The sequence below is a fragment of the Stegostoma tigrinum genome, chromosome 19, assembly GCF_030684315.1.
Source record: "Stegostoma tigrinum isolate sSteTig4 chromosome 19, sSteTig4.hap1, whole genome shotgun sequence".
NCBI classification, from domain to species: domain Eukaryota; kingdom Metazoa; phylum Chordata; class Chondrichthyes; order Orectolobiformes; family Stegostomatidae; genus Stegostoma; species Stegostoma tigrinum.
In genome coordinates, this window is record NC_081372.1 from 54,242,134 (window position 1) to 54,256,085 (window position 13,952).

A 13,952-nucleotide genomic window follows, 5' to 3' on the forward strand; every position below is an offset into this window, starting at 1 on the left:
TCGATCTGGTGGGGATGCACTTTGGAAGGTTAATGTGGGCTGAATGGCCTGCTTTCACACTGTAGGGATTCTATAAGGTCAGTGCTCAAATTTACTCCTTGAACTCCCGAGTGCAAACTATCAGCATGTGTGGGACATTGAAATTCCTAGTTAACGATAAGGGGTTCGATTTTAATGTGATTTTGTAATGAGTCATTTCAAAGTCATGCACTAATCTGTTCAGCAATATTATGAAACAAAATATATAGACACAGTTACCATAATTCCAGTAAATATTCCAGCATTCATACAGGAAGAACATATCCAGAAATGGCACGACATTGTTTTGGGAGGTTTTGAGGGGAAGTGTCAGGAAGAGTAAGGAAGATACCAAAGGTGATTTCAGTGTTTAAGAACAATTATTAAAAAAGGATGCCCTTAATTTGAATGTTTCTTCTGTCTTGAAGTCTGTCTTACAGACATCATTGTCCATCAATAGCTTGATACAACTTAACTCCTTGGTACAAATCTGCCATTTATCTGCAGCTACATCCTATTAGTATGCATGACCCACATTTATAAAACTGGCATCAATTTGCCGACACTCTGTTTTAACAGAATAAGGCAGTAGGGACCTGTTTCGAAAGAAGTGTGACATGCAATGGCTTTGTTGCAAATATACTTGGCACTTGCAGAGAGCTGGAACACATTTATACATAAAGTTCAGTACACCTACAACTAAACTCAATGGGCCTGGCTTACACAAAGGTGGAGTTACGCAGCTCAGAAACCCAGCAAGACAGCCTTGGCTCAAACCCAGGTTCGCTAGTGCATGGGCTTAAAATAAATTAAGCTATGTTACTCTTAACTGTCCATCCCTTTAGATGTTAAAAGGAACATTTTGTCTCCTCCTGCACCATAGTATCACTCTCCCACTCATCTGTCAGCTTGGATTAGTCGGACAGTTTTGTCACTATTCAGCCCTAAAAGGCAGTTCCGAATTTATATGGAGCATTGTACGCTCCGAGATAGTGTTTGTCACACTGAAAAATAAGCTGAAGCCCCTGTGAAGAGGTCCATTTGTCCAGGTGGATAGTAGACATCCCACAGAATGATTCAAAGGTTGTCCATTATCCTAAAAAGCAAGCCTCCTACTACGAACATCACCAAATAAAAACAACTCATTGCTATTTGTGTGGCCTTAACATAAATTTACGCACTAGGTAATTTTTTTGTTTGGAATGGACTTTTTGGAGACTATATGAAAATGAGTCGGTTCTTTCATTCACAATCGATTTGCACCGAATACCCAGCATTGGTGTTACAAAGCTGGGTAGAGTGGCCATGAATCGGTAGGCAGGAACTTAGAATTGGTTGGTAAAAACGATTGTGGGGAAGAGTGGCGTGGTCCCTTTAAGAGCTTGTGCTTTGTCTGTGCTTGGAAGTTTATAAATGCAGGTGCACAGTGCGTGCCTAAAAGGAAATATTTTGTATAGAACAGCCAAGCAGCATTTTTTCCAAGACAACAAGTTTGAATTCAGCCGATTAATTTAATCAAAGCTCATAGATACAGAAATCCAATTGAATTTAACTCTGATGGTGTTGACAACCTGAAACCAATCATATTATAAGAATTTGATTATGTCATTACAGGTATATAAAACGAGGGCATTTGGAAAATCGGACAGAACCATTCACCACCTGCCAGATTTAGTACCATTCCACTCTCAGAGAAAGCCCATCTAATTAATCAAGGGTACCACAGTATCTTAGCTCAAAGTCCTGACTGAAGAAGTTATCGAGATAAAACATCCTTGATAGCAGAATTAACGGAAAAAAAGGCATTTGTGAAGAGAGCGGAGACAACACAATGTTCAAGACGACAGTCTGTGTGAACTTGGAGAGATTAAGTTATAATTTATTGTTCTCTTATTAATTGGCTTTATTAAGTGGGACTTGTGTTTATTTGAACAGTATTCCGGCAGAATTTAGAGCAGTAAGGAAGTAGTTAGTAGCCTAAGGGAGAATTGTCAGTTTATTAATTATTCCGTTAATCTGTTTATTGTGGGTTAAGTAAATCAATTATTTCTTATAACTTGGAAAGAGGAAATCAGTAATTTTCTTTATTTTAACCACATTTTTAACATCTTGTGAGGGGAAAGATGAGCTTCTCTCGGTGTTTTGGGGTTAACTATTAGAGGGGAACCCCCTACTTCTGTCATAACAGATTGGGGCTTGTGTCTTAGCTTCATTGTGAGGGGTTCAGCCATCTCCATGTTGTTACATTGGTCTCACCATCTCCAGCTGGCATTACTCTCCCCACTTTACTCCCGTACCCTGCTGGTATTCCTCAAAGGTATACAGGAATTTCTAGAAGATGAAAGCCCAAGGTCCATCTGATACACCTTCAGCCATTCTGGTAAATTCCTGGGACAAGGATCATGGAATTGTTGACTAATCATATTGTTTGATCTCAAACCATTTGTGTATGCCAGTCACAGATACAAAACCTATCGGTGGATAGTGTGGGAACTATAGACTCAAAATTACCGTTATCATCCATCCCTTCCTGAGCATGCTACCTTTCTTTTGTCTCTTTCAGCATTTCTGGTTCATTGACCTGCATTGCTGGGCATTTCTCCAGGCCACACTGACATAGATGGTGACCTTTGACTTGCTGCCAGGGTCAAGTATTGAGGCCTACTCTGCCAGTCCTCGGGGGAGAAAAAAGATGGCATCCCTCTGTACCACCTTGTCTCTAGATCTCTCTCTGCAAAGTGGACTGCCAATATCCCTTGGCCTAGCACGTCCGGGACGAACGTCTGCAAACCACACAGAGCAGCAACTGAGTGCCAGCACTGCCCCAGGTACGCAACGACATTTTAAATATGGCGCTGGAGCCAAGGATATCCTGGCGATGGACAGTACTTCCAACTATGGTGAATGGGCAAATTGAGCTGACATCAGACGAAAGCACGGCACAGATGTTCCTTAAAGAGGATAATCTTGAGAAATCGCACAAGGAAATTCCCTTGGCTTTGAGAGAAACCCTCCATGGAATTTGATGAAAGTGACATTTAGTCAAAATATGGGAAGATTATTCGTTATCCTTGAGGCTACAAGCCTTACCATATAGGAGTCTACATGACGTGGAATATGGTGAGATGTGAGGCAGTATTGGACGAGAAGTCTGGTGAGATCCATCCTGAAGTCAGGAACAACTCATTCTGCCCAAGTGACTATGTCAGAAAGGAAGTGGGACTCTGACCGAGGACCATGAGACCATTGGTCAGGGACACAGGCTGTACACCACCCAAAGGCTTGTCTGGGGACAGAGAAATGGTTGGTCCTGAAAGGTCAGCACAACATTTAGGGGAATCACATATCATCAGTCAGGGAGCTGCAAAGACTGAGATCAGAGATCTCGTCAGAGTCATCTGTCATATCTAGGGACTGTTCATTGACATCAATCAGATGTTTGGAACTAATGCAGTCCTGGGTTTCCATCCATTGATTATTGAGGGTGAAAGGGAAGCCTGTAGACGGCAGCAGGGGGAAGACTGTTTAAAGGGGTGCAGGGGCCAAGGCTGTGGTTAAGAGAACGTGGAAGTGGGAAAAAGGATGGTGGCAGAGGGAATGAGGAACAGCATCGGAAGACAATGTAGTCTATCGGCAGGAAGGATATTAGCAATGACCACCACCATAAACACCGGAGCGGGTGCTTAGAGATGTAGGACAGACATCATTAAAGCATAATTCCTGGACTCAGAGGTTCAAAAGGAAAATTGGAGGCAAAGTTCAAAAGAGTGGGTGTGGATGGGAATGGGCTGACAGCGTGGTGTAGGGTAAAAGGGACGTAGAGGCTCTGAGTGGGATACCTGGGGACCACACAGAGCCCTGTGCTGATGGTTTCCACCATGAACTGCGTACCCTGCTATCACTCATTGTTCTCTAGTTGGAATATACAATTGGAAAATGGCTGGGACAGTGCCCAGGAAGAGTAAAAGAATGGCGCTCATGTCCACTAGATGTTAGGACGTTGAAGGTGAAAAGCCATGAAGCAGCTACATTTCATTTGCAATCTTTTTTTTCACAAATATACAACGCAAATAGAATGGATGTGCTAAAGTATCAAATCTTGGTTAAAGTCAGATTGCACCATGCTGTCAGTCTTAGCTAAACTAACATTGATGTAGAAGTAAACAGCATGAGAGCTGAGTGGTGTTATTACTGGACTGTTAACCCAGAGACCCAGGTTCTGGAGACCCCTGGGCTGGAATTCCATCATGGCTCCTTTTAGATGCCAGAGTTCAGGATCTTCCAGCATTACAAACCAAACTTGGTCAACACCTAGCTCCTAGAAATACCAGCTGTGTATACCAGTCCATCATTAATTGTCAAATAGTCATTGACCATGATGCCAGCACATTTGCATTGTGAAGGCAGATCCATTCATGTTCAGGCTTGCCAGCTGTCACTGAAAATTCATGATTGGAATTATCAGACTGCTGTATATGATGGTCCCCTACTGGACAATGATGAAACGTGGGTCCATCATGGGCAGTGGAGAAACAGGGGAAATGATTTCGAGAGGCTGTTTGGATTGGGTGTAGCTCAGGTAACGTGTGTGGCCAGCAGTTTAAGAGTGATGAGAGAATGGGATTGTGTCTACGCGGGAGGATCAGCCATGTGCCATCAGCAGTGCCCCTTTCTGGTGGATGTACTGTTACATTATGATGAAGAACACTGGTCTGTCAGTGGACATCCACTGTGTGGCGAGATACTCCGGGGACAATGCATGATAATTTGGAGATAGAATCTGACTTGAAGGACTTTGTAGAGGCAGGGTAGATAGTTAATGAGGGAAGTTTGTTAAGACAGACTGAGATATCTTGCTGGGCTTCATGGTGAAAATCTCAAAAGTTTACACAAACATTAAAGGTTTGACCTGATGCATCTGCCAAAAGCATGGTACAAAAGTAGAAATGTGTCACAAACCTTATTTAGGTTAATGCTTGTTGCAAAAAAACCTCTTGATTTAGCTATTATTAGATGCCTGTAAATTATGCTCAGTCGATGTTGACCTTAATCATTTTTCCAACAAAAGTGTTAAAGGAGCTTGAACAGTTCATCAACTTTACTAACACCTTTCATCCCAACCTCAAGTTCACCTCTGATACCTCACACTCCTTCCTGGGCCGCTCTATCTCCATCTCTGGTGACCACCTCAAAACAGATATCTATTTCAAGCCCACCAACACCCGCAGCTACATAGACTACACCTCCTCTCATCTACCTTCTTACAAGAACATGATCTCCTACTCCCAATTCCTTTGCCTCCACCACGTCTGCTCCCAAGATGAAGTGTTCCACTCCCGAACATCCTACTTGTCCTCCTATTTCAAGGAGCGCAACATACTCCCTTCAGTGGTTGAAAATGCTCTCAACTGCATCCCCTGCTTTTCCTGAATCTCTGCCCTCACATCCCCTCCCCGCAACAAAAACAAAGTCCGAATCCACCTTGCCCTCACATATCTCCCCACTAACCTCTGGGTTCAGTGCATCATTCTCCATCACTTCCGGCACCTGCAATCAGACCCCACAACCTAGGATATATTTGCCTCCCCACCCTTATCTGCCTTCCAGAGGGACCGCTCTCTCCATGACTCTCTCATCCGCTCCACACTCCCCACTAGCCCTACCACCCCCAGCACCTTTCCCTGCAACCACCTGAAGTGTTACCCTGCCCCTACACCCCCTCCTCCCCTCACCTCCATCCAAGAAACCAAAAATACCTTCCACACTAGACAGAGGTTCATCTGCACATCCACTAACATGGTCTACTGCATCCGTTGCTCCCAATGTGGCCTCCTCTACATCGGTGAGACTAAGCAGAGGTTCAGAGACTGTTTTGTAAAACACCTGCACTCTGTTCACAACAAATGACAGCACCTTCCAGTCGCGTACCATTGCAACTCCTCCTCCCACTCCCTGGGCGACATGTCCATCCTGGGCCTCCTCCGGTGTCACAATGACACCACCAAGAAACTGGAGGAGCAGCACCTCATATTGTGCCTCGGGAGCCTACAGCCCAATGGCCTAATGTGGACCTTTCCAGTCTCAAAATCTCCCCACCCCCAGCCACATCCCATGACCAACCCTCCCTCCCATCCCTGCCTCCTTGACCTGACACAACCTGTCCACCTTCTCTCCCAACTATCCACTCCTCCCACCTCACTGACCAATCCCCACCATTCCCTACCTACACTCACTTATCACCATCTCACCTACTTTCCCCAGCCTCACCCCACCTCTCTCTATTTATTTCGGAGCTCTGTCTCCCCTCCTCCATTTCTGAAGAAGGGTCCCAACCTGAAACGTCAGCTTTCCCGCTCCTCTGATGCTGCCTGGCCTGCTGTGTTCATCCAGCTCCACACTGTGTTCTCTCTGACTCCAGCATGGGCAGTTCTCGCTGTCTCTTAAACGTGAAACCATAAGTTTTTGTGCTTTTTGTCAATTGCTGGGAATTTAAAGGTTTTTTTAAGAAAATATTACTGATATCTCCAGCAATCGTAATGCAACAATGTTTTATGAGTTCTGAGGAAGGGTAACCCAGACCCAAAACGTTAACTCTGTTTCCTCCTCCACAGATGCTGCCAGACCTGCTGAGCTTTTCCAGCAACTTTGTTTTTGTTCAATGTTTTATGGCCTGCCCTCAGTTTGGAAACTGCAATGAAAATGCAATCTAATGCTCACATTGCAAGATGCCATCCAAAATTGCTGCTTCGCCTCACGGTTAAGAAACAAGAGATTGCTTTGCTGCATGAGAAAGGACTCAGCAAGCTTTTGGAACTTTCATGGCATATTCAATTGAGCTAATATATGTGGCTAAAATACAATGTTCACTCATCAATAATTTCTCTATTAAAAGTAACAATCAGTTCTATCAAAGCAGATGTCTCAAGTATCTATTATTTTTCCAGATTGCATTTCAATGTCGAAATCCAAAAGAATTGGATCAACTCACATCAAACACAGGGAATCAAAAACTTATTAAGATTCATTGATTGAACAAGTTAAGACTGTGTTGCATCGCAATGAGTGATAATTCTCAGCCATTGGCTCTTAAAAGAAACTGGTTGCATTTTCTGAATATGATTTTCAAGGTTTAGATTTGTGTATATGTATCTATCTATTACTGGGGTCTTATGCCTATCATTTAATGATAGCCCACCAGTTTCAGTTGAACCTGAAAAAGGAAATCTAGTATTCTCATGTACATTTGTGTCCTCATGTGGATGGTTCTCTTGCCCTTTAAGGTGAAGGCAGTTGAAGTTTTGGCAACAGCAGCAAAGATACTTGGGTGAGTTGCATAATACCCTGTAAATAGTAATGACTGTACACAGTTGAGTGAATGCCTGTTAAAGATGCGGTCAACTGAACAGACCAGTCCTTAATGTTGTTCAGTTTCTTGAGTGCCGTTGCAGAAACACCCAATCAAGCAAGAGAAGAGTATTGCACTAGCCTCCTAACTTGTGCCTTGAAATCAGTGGAGAACATATGAGTCACATGTAGTGAGGCAATGTTATCGAGTATCCAGTATCTGACTTGCACTAGCTGTTAATTTTCTTGTCTAACATTCATATCGAGATTAGTCACAGTTTCTTCCGCTTAAGTATTGAGGTGCCTCAGGAACTCAATATTTGCCCAGTAGGCTCATGCTTCCTCTCTTCGCCTAATATCTTGGGTTGAGGTTGATTCACATGTGGTGTCCTATTAGATACAGAACTGGTGATCCAAATCCCCATCCTCACCATCACAACAACTATTCAAATCATCTTTCAAAAAATTTCATATCTCTATTTCTGTTTTGACATCCACATTCCTGGTATTGTCATTGCCCGATTCTATTTGTCCTTGTGACTTACAATCTCCAACATTTTTACTTGTTCAGTTTTAGTTGCGGCCCTGTCAAGGAAAGCACTCATATATATATTTTATAAAGTCTTTTATGGATGTATTAGACACTGGGAAAACAAGGATTTGTTGCTTATCCCTCTTTACTACAATTGGGTGGCTTGCCATGGCATTTTAGATAATCATTATGACTGAACCTCACTGCTGGAGACACATATAGGATAGATCCAAAAAGCTCAGTTTGATAAAAAGGTGATTTTGTTTTACATCAATGACAGTTTCTTAGGCACCTTTAGCTAGCTTTAAATTCCACCTTTTTATTAGTTAAACTTATTAATTAATTGAATTAAAATTCCACCAGATTTACAGTTATTTAAACAACAATGTAACAAACAAGAAATAAGCTATTATAAAATCGAAGATTATTTATACTAGAAATATATTCAATAGGTGGATGTTTCTCAGATTGAACATACAGTTACTAATTAATTTGTCTGGAGAATTTGTATACTTATTGCAACAAATTATTGGAGTGGGGAAACAGGAAGAATTAGCAGAATCAGAAAAGTTTGGCATTTTCAGCCACTGAGGATCAATTATAAGGATTAGGTTGACTTAATACCTGTTCCTCATTCTCTTGTAATTGCATTTACGCCTTTGTTGTTCAAGGATTGCTCATCCAGTTGAGGAACACTGTATTTGCATTATATTTACTTGTTGTCAATGATTTTACTTTTAACTTTTACTATTTTATCAATAAACCTTTAAGGAAGGTGCATTCAAAACAGCAGGTAAACACTAACGTTTCCAAAGGTTTATCCTTTCATAGACCTTGCCAACATTTCATTTAAAATTTTGGCATGTTACAATGTACATCAAGCATTAGTGTCAAACAATTATTCAAGTTTGGCATAAAATATGTTTTTTTCTTTTGTAAATTACTTAATCATCAACAATGTAGTGAGATGTTCCAAGGAGTTTCACAGGAGCTTCATCAAACATAATTTGACTTCTAGCTACATTGGGAGAGATTAGGACAGAAGCTTGATTCAAATTGTAAGTTTTAAGGCTCTTCCTAAAAAGGGAAAGAGAGGTGAAGAGGCCAAGAGATTTAGGGAATGAATTCCAGGATTTCGGATTCTTCCCTGCTGGTCGTACAATGATGAAAACCAGAGGCGTATAAGAGGCAAGAATTGAAGGAGATCTCAGAAGGCTGTAGGGCTGGAGAAGATTATTGAATCATAAAATCCCCTAAAAGGTAGAAGCAAGACATTCAGCCCATCAAATCCACACTGAGCCTCCAAACGGCATCACAGCCAGACCCTATCCCAAACTGTCCCTTTAACCCTCCACTTCCCATGGCGAGGAGACTTCCCACTTCCGAGATCAGAGGATTAGATAGGGTGGACAGTGAGAGTCTTTTTCCGAGGATGATGACATCAGCTTGTACAAGGGGGCATAGCTACAAATTGAGGGGTGATAGACATAAGACAGATGTCAGAGGCAGGTTCTTTACTCAGAGAGCGGTAAGGGCGTGGAATGCTCTGCCTGTCAATGTAGTTAACTCAGCCACATTAGGGGCATTTAAACAGTCCTTGGATAAGCATATGGATGATGATGTAGTGCAGGGGGGTGGGCTTAGATTAGCTCACAGGTTGGCGCAACATCGAAGGCCGAAAGGCCTGTTCTGCGTTATATTGTTCTATGTTCTATTTCTTCTCCTTGCATATTTTGTGGCTAAAGGTTAGTGCTTGCTTCTGGCTGAGTCTGTGAACTAAATTCTTGGCTATAATTCTCAATGATCAGAAATCAAAGCTAAATAACACGCATTTTTAAGATCACTCCAGCCTGGTGTTCAAAACAGTGTCTGCACTCTTGTAAAGAATGCAGTTTCAAATGGAAATTGACATATAATTCAACAGAGAAGGAGAAGAAGATAGTGAGAGAAAGGAGGCAAACATTTGAGAAAGAAAACAGAACTCTTTTCAGAAGAACTGTGCTGCCAAATTGTATAGTAGAAATAGACTGGAAAGGGGATTGCAGTTTTTGAATCAGCTTTGATTATGTTTACATTAATAAATGAAGGATTACAACAGAAGAAAAGAGGATTGCAGTTTTCTTCATGTCTAGGTTAATCTGAGGAATATCGTACTAGCTCATCCCAAAGCCTGTCAGTCATTCCATTCAATGTTCTTAGGTTTTACTGTAATTATGAAGAGTTTTACATATTCCAGTGTCTAGCTGTCAATCCTGTGGATTTATCCATTTGAAGACTTCTAGCTTTTGACCTTTTTACCAATGTTTTTTGTGGGGGTGGTGGTAGGCAGATATGCCACTGCTGGTAGAGTGGGGACTGGGTTAGTTAACTGGGTTAACCTAAAAATTGCACTCACTAAAAACCACTCTGGACCCTCATGCCTCCAGTATTGTCCCTGATTTTCAAAGCAAGCACAGGGGTAAAGGAGCATCAGGAAACAGGTTACCTTCAATTAACAGCCTAAGTTCCTTGAGGAGCTTGTAGGGGGAAGGGAATTGTTCGTTTAATTGCCCACTGAATTGGTGAATTTAGTGAACCCGAAAAGTCTGATGTCCACCTGGTGGCCAGTTGCAGGTTTTAATGCAGGATGAACCAATCTGTTGTTTTTAAATACTGGATAAAATGACAGGACCTTGGTAGATTAAGCATTAGATTGTGCACATTTTGCCTCAGTGGACAATACGGCCACTTGCATACACAGTAAAGCTGCTTGCTCTCTTCAGCAAAATAGCAGCACACCCCAACGTGGCTTCTGCATGACTATGAAGCTCAGACTCCACTGCAACTCCCAATTCTTAGCTGCATATAACACACGAACTGAGCATTCTGCTTACCTCCAGCACAACTGGGACATTTACATTTCAAAACAGCATCCCATGTGTATGGGGTGAGAAACCAGACATTATCCAGTCATCAGGTTCCCAATCCCAATTGGAAAACCTAGCCCTCGGCCTGACAATGAAAATTCGTCAAAATAATGAATAGCTTATAGCACACGTGCAAGTCACCAGAGTCAAGACAATGTGATCAAACGTGTAGGTAAACCCAAGAGGTGCAGACGAGGGTAAAAGATGAAAGGGTTGCACAATAACCCATAAATAATACCGCAATTTTAGGAGTGTTTCTATGCTGGGAATTGATGAGTTTTAATGTTCAAGTCGACAAGTCCTACTTAGTCTATATCAAGAGTAATGAAGGAGAGCAGAGCTGGAAACTACAATTCTACAAAGTCCTTTGGACAAAGTAGTTTTACCAAGAACAAAATGGGTACTGGTGCAACATTTAAAAGACCTTTGGATAAGTACATGAATAGGAAAGGTTTGGAGGGATATGGGCCAAACGCAGGCAGGCGGGCCTAGTTTGGTTTGGGATTATGGTCGGCATGGACTGGTTGGACCGAAGGGTCTGCTTCTATGCTATATGTCTCTATGACTTTATGACTGTATAACTAGAGAGTAGACATCTGGATTTTAATCATTGTAACACTGCTCATGCCTTCCTTACATGGTTCTAAGCTTTGGATCTCCCTTCTTCACCAACTCTTTTGGTTCCTTTCAAACACCCTCAAGGCCAGAAACGGGGGAGCAGGTTTAAGCAGCATGGTTGGGCAACAAAAATGTGACTGCGTGAGTCAGTTGAATGTCATGGCTCAACTTTCTTGTGCTCCAATTAAAGGCTAAAATGGTGATAAGGTACTGCAGCCCAGTCATCTCTCAGCAGCACTGTCAGTCCTGTGTTGAATTTTAAAAATCCACCTGTAGTTTACACAGTGCAGCACAAATAGTTTTAATAAGTACTGGGGGAGACTTATAAAATGGCATGCAGAGTTGGTCAATGCCAAAGTGGTGATCCAAAAGACTAGTTCAAATTCTACAGAGGAATTGTCTGTAGTAACAGGACGTATTATTCTGGGAATCCTCAGAGACCTTGACAGCATCTGTGGAGCAAGAAAAAAGATCTAATGTTTCCAACTTGATAACTTATCATCGGAACTCAAAGTTCAGAGACCAGAAACGTTTTTCTCTCCACTGATGCTGCCAAATCTCTTGGCAGTTCTGATTTTATTTCATATTTCCAGGGTCAATACCATTTTGTTTTTGAATGAGGTGTGCTGTTCACCCAGGCCAGACTCCACGCCACCCTTGGGGTCTTCAACTGCCAATTCCATAATTTGCAGCGATGCCTCTTCCCAAATCCCCACCATCTCCCCCTCCTCGAAATCACCCACCCTCCGCATTGTGTTGACTACCTGACGTTGGCTTCTGTTTTAGCAACACTGGCAGTTCTTATTCTCAACTCTGTCCGTTGGTCTCACTCTCTCCTTATCTCTGGGGTCTCCTCTGGCTCTAAAGCCCTTTGTGACCCTTCTACGTTCCTAATTCGAGTACCTTCAGCATTTCTGCAATCCATCACTTCACCACTGGGGGGCAATGTCTTGAGCTGCAGAGGGCCTGAGCTCTGAAACCCGTTTCTTTACGCTTCGACCTCGCTCTCTTTGTGTAAAAGTTACCCTTTGCTTTGAGGTCACCTATCCTGATATTTCTTGGTGTGGTTCAGTGTTAATCGCTTCTGTAAAACGTCTTGGGAATATTTTTACACTATTTTTACACTCAGGCCGGCACGGTGGCTCAGTGGTTAGCACTGCTGCGATCAGCACCAGGGACCTGGGTTTGATTCCACCATTGGGTGGCTGTGTAGAGTTTGCACATTCTCCCTGTGTCTGTGTGGATTTCCTCCGGGTGCTCTAGTCTCCTCCCACAGTCCAAAGATATGCAGGCCAGGCAGATTGGATATGGGGAATGCAAGGTTATAGGGATAGGATAGGGGGTATGGGTCTGGATGGGATGCACTTCGAAGGGTCAGTATGGATTCAATGGGCTGATTGGCATTCTTCCACACTATAGTGATTCTATCATTCCATGCAGATACCATAAATGCAGAAATGCAGGTGAGAATCTTAACTGTCATGGCCAAAGGTGTAGCTAGACTTCAGGGTGGGTCAGGAGTGGGTGCTACGAGCAGATGGAATGGTGGAAATGTCCAAGCCCAGGAAAATATTGTTGTGTTAAAACCACAACATGATCCGGCCAACTTGCAGGTTTTAACGAAGCAGGTTTGGAGATAACACTGTTACGGTGCTGTCAGGTCAGATAGTGAATTATTTAACTAATTCGGACTATAATTCTAAATTCTGGTTCTTAGAGCCAGCAGACAGGTTTCCTGAGCTGTGTGGAGCCTGCTATTGTCTAAGGCAACGGATCTGAGGATATTCAATGTCATTACAATTGCTGAATCTTCCACTATTAACATCTTTTCGGTAACCTTTAATCAGAAACTGAACCAGTTCAAACATATAATTGTTACGGCTACAAGAGCAAGTCAGAGGCTAGGAATACTGCAGTAAGTAACTCACGTCCTGACTCACCAAAGCCTGTCCACCATCTACAAGGCATGAGTCAGGCATCTGAAAGAATTCTTCCCACTTGCCAGGATGGGTGAAGATCCAGCATCACTCAAGAATCTCGACCCCATCCAGGTCAAAGCAGCCTCTTGATAGGCACCTATCACCTTTAATTCTACCACCTTTAATATTCCCTCCTGCTCATAGTAGCAGCATCATCTACAAAATGCACCATGGCAACCAGCCCAGTTCCTCTGACTGCACATTCCAACCCCACAATCTTTGCCATGCGAAGGACAAGAGCAGCAAATGCACTGGAGTAGCACCACTGCATGCTCTCCATTAAACCATGCATAATCCTGACTTGGAAATACATCACCTTTCCTTCAATGTCACTGGGTCAAAATCCTGGAACTCCCTCCCGAACAGCACTACTCATTTCCATACACCACAAGAAGCGCAATAGTTCAAGAAGGAAGCACACCACCTCTTTTCCCAAGGCAATTGGGATTGGACAATAAATATTGGCATCCACATCCCATGTACAAATTAATAAAAAACTGACCTCGGCGTAAGGCATGGACAGAGGGTCCAAAGAATCCCAAATCAACTCAGTGA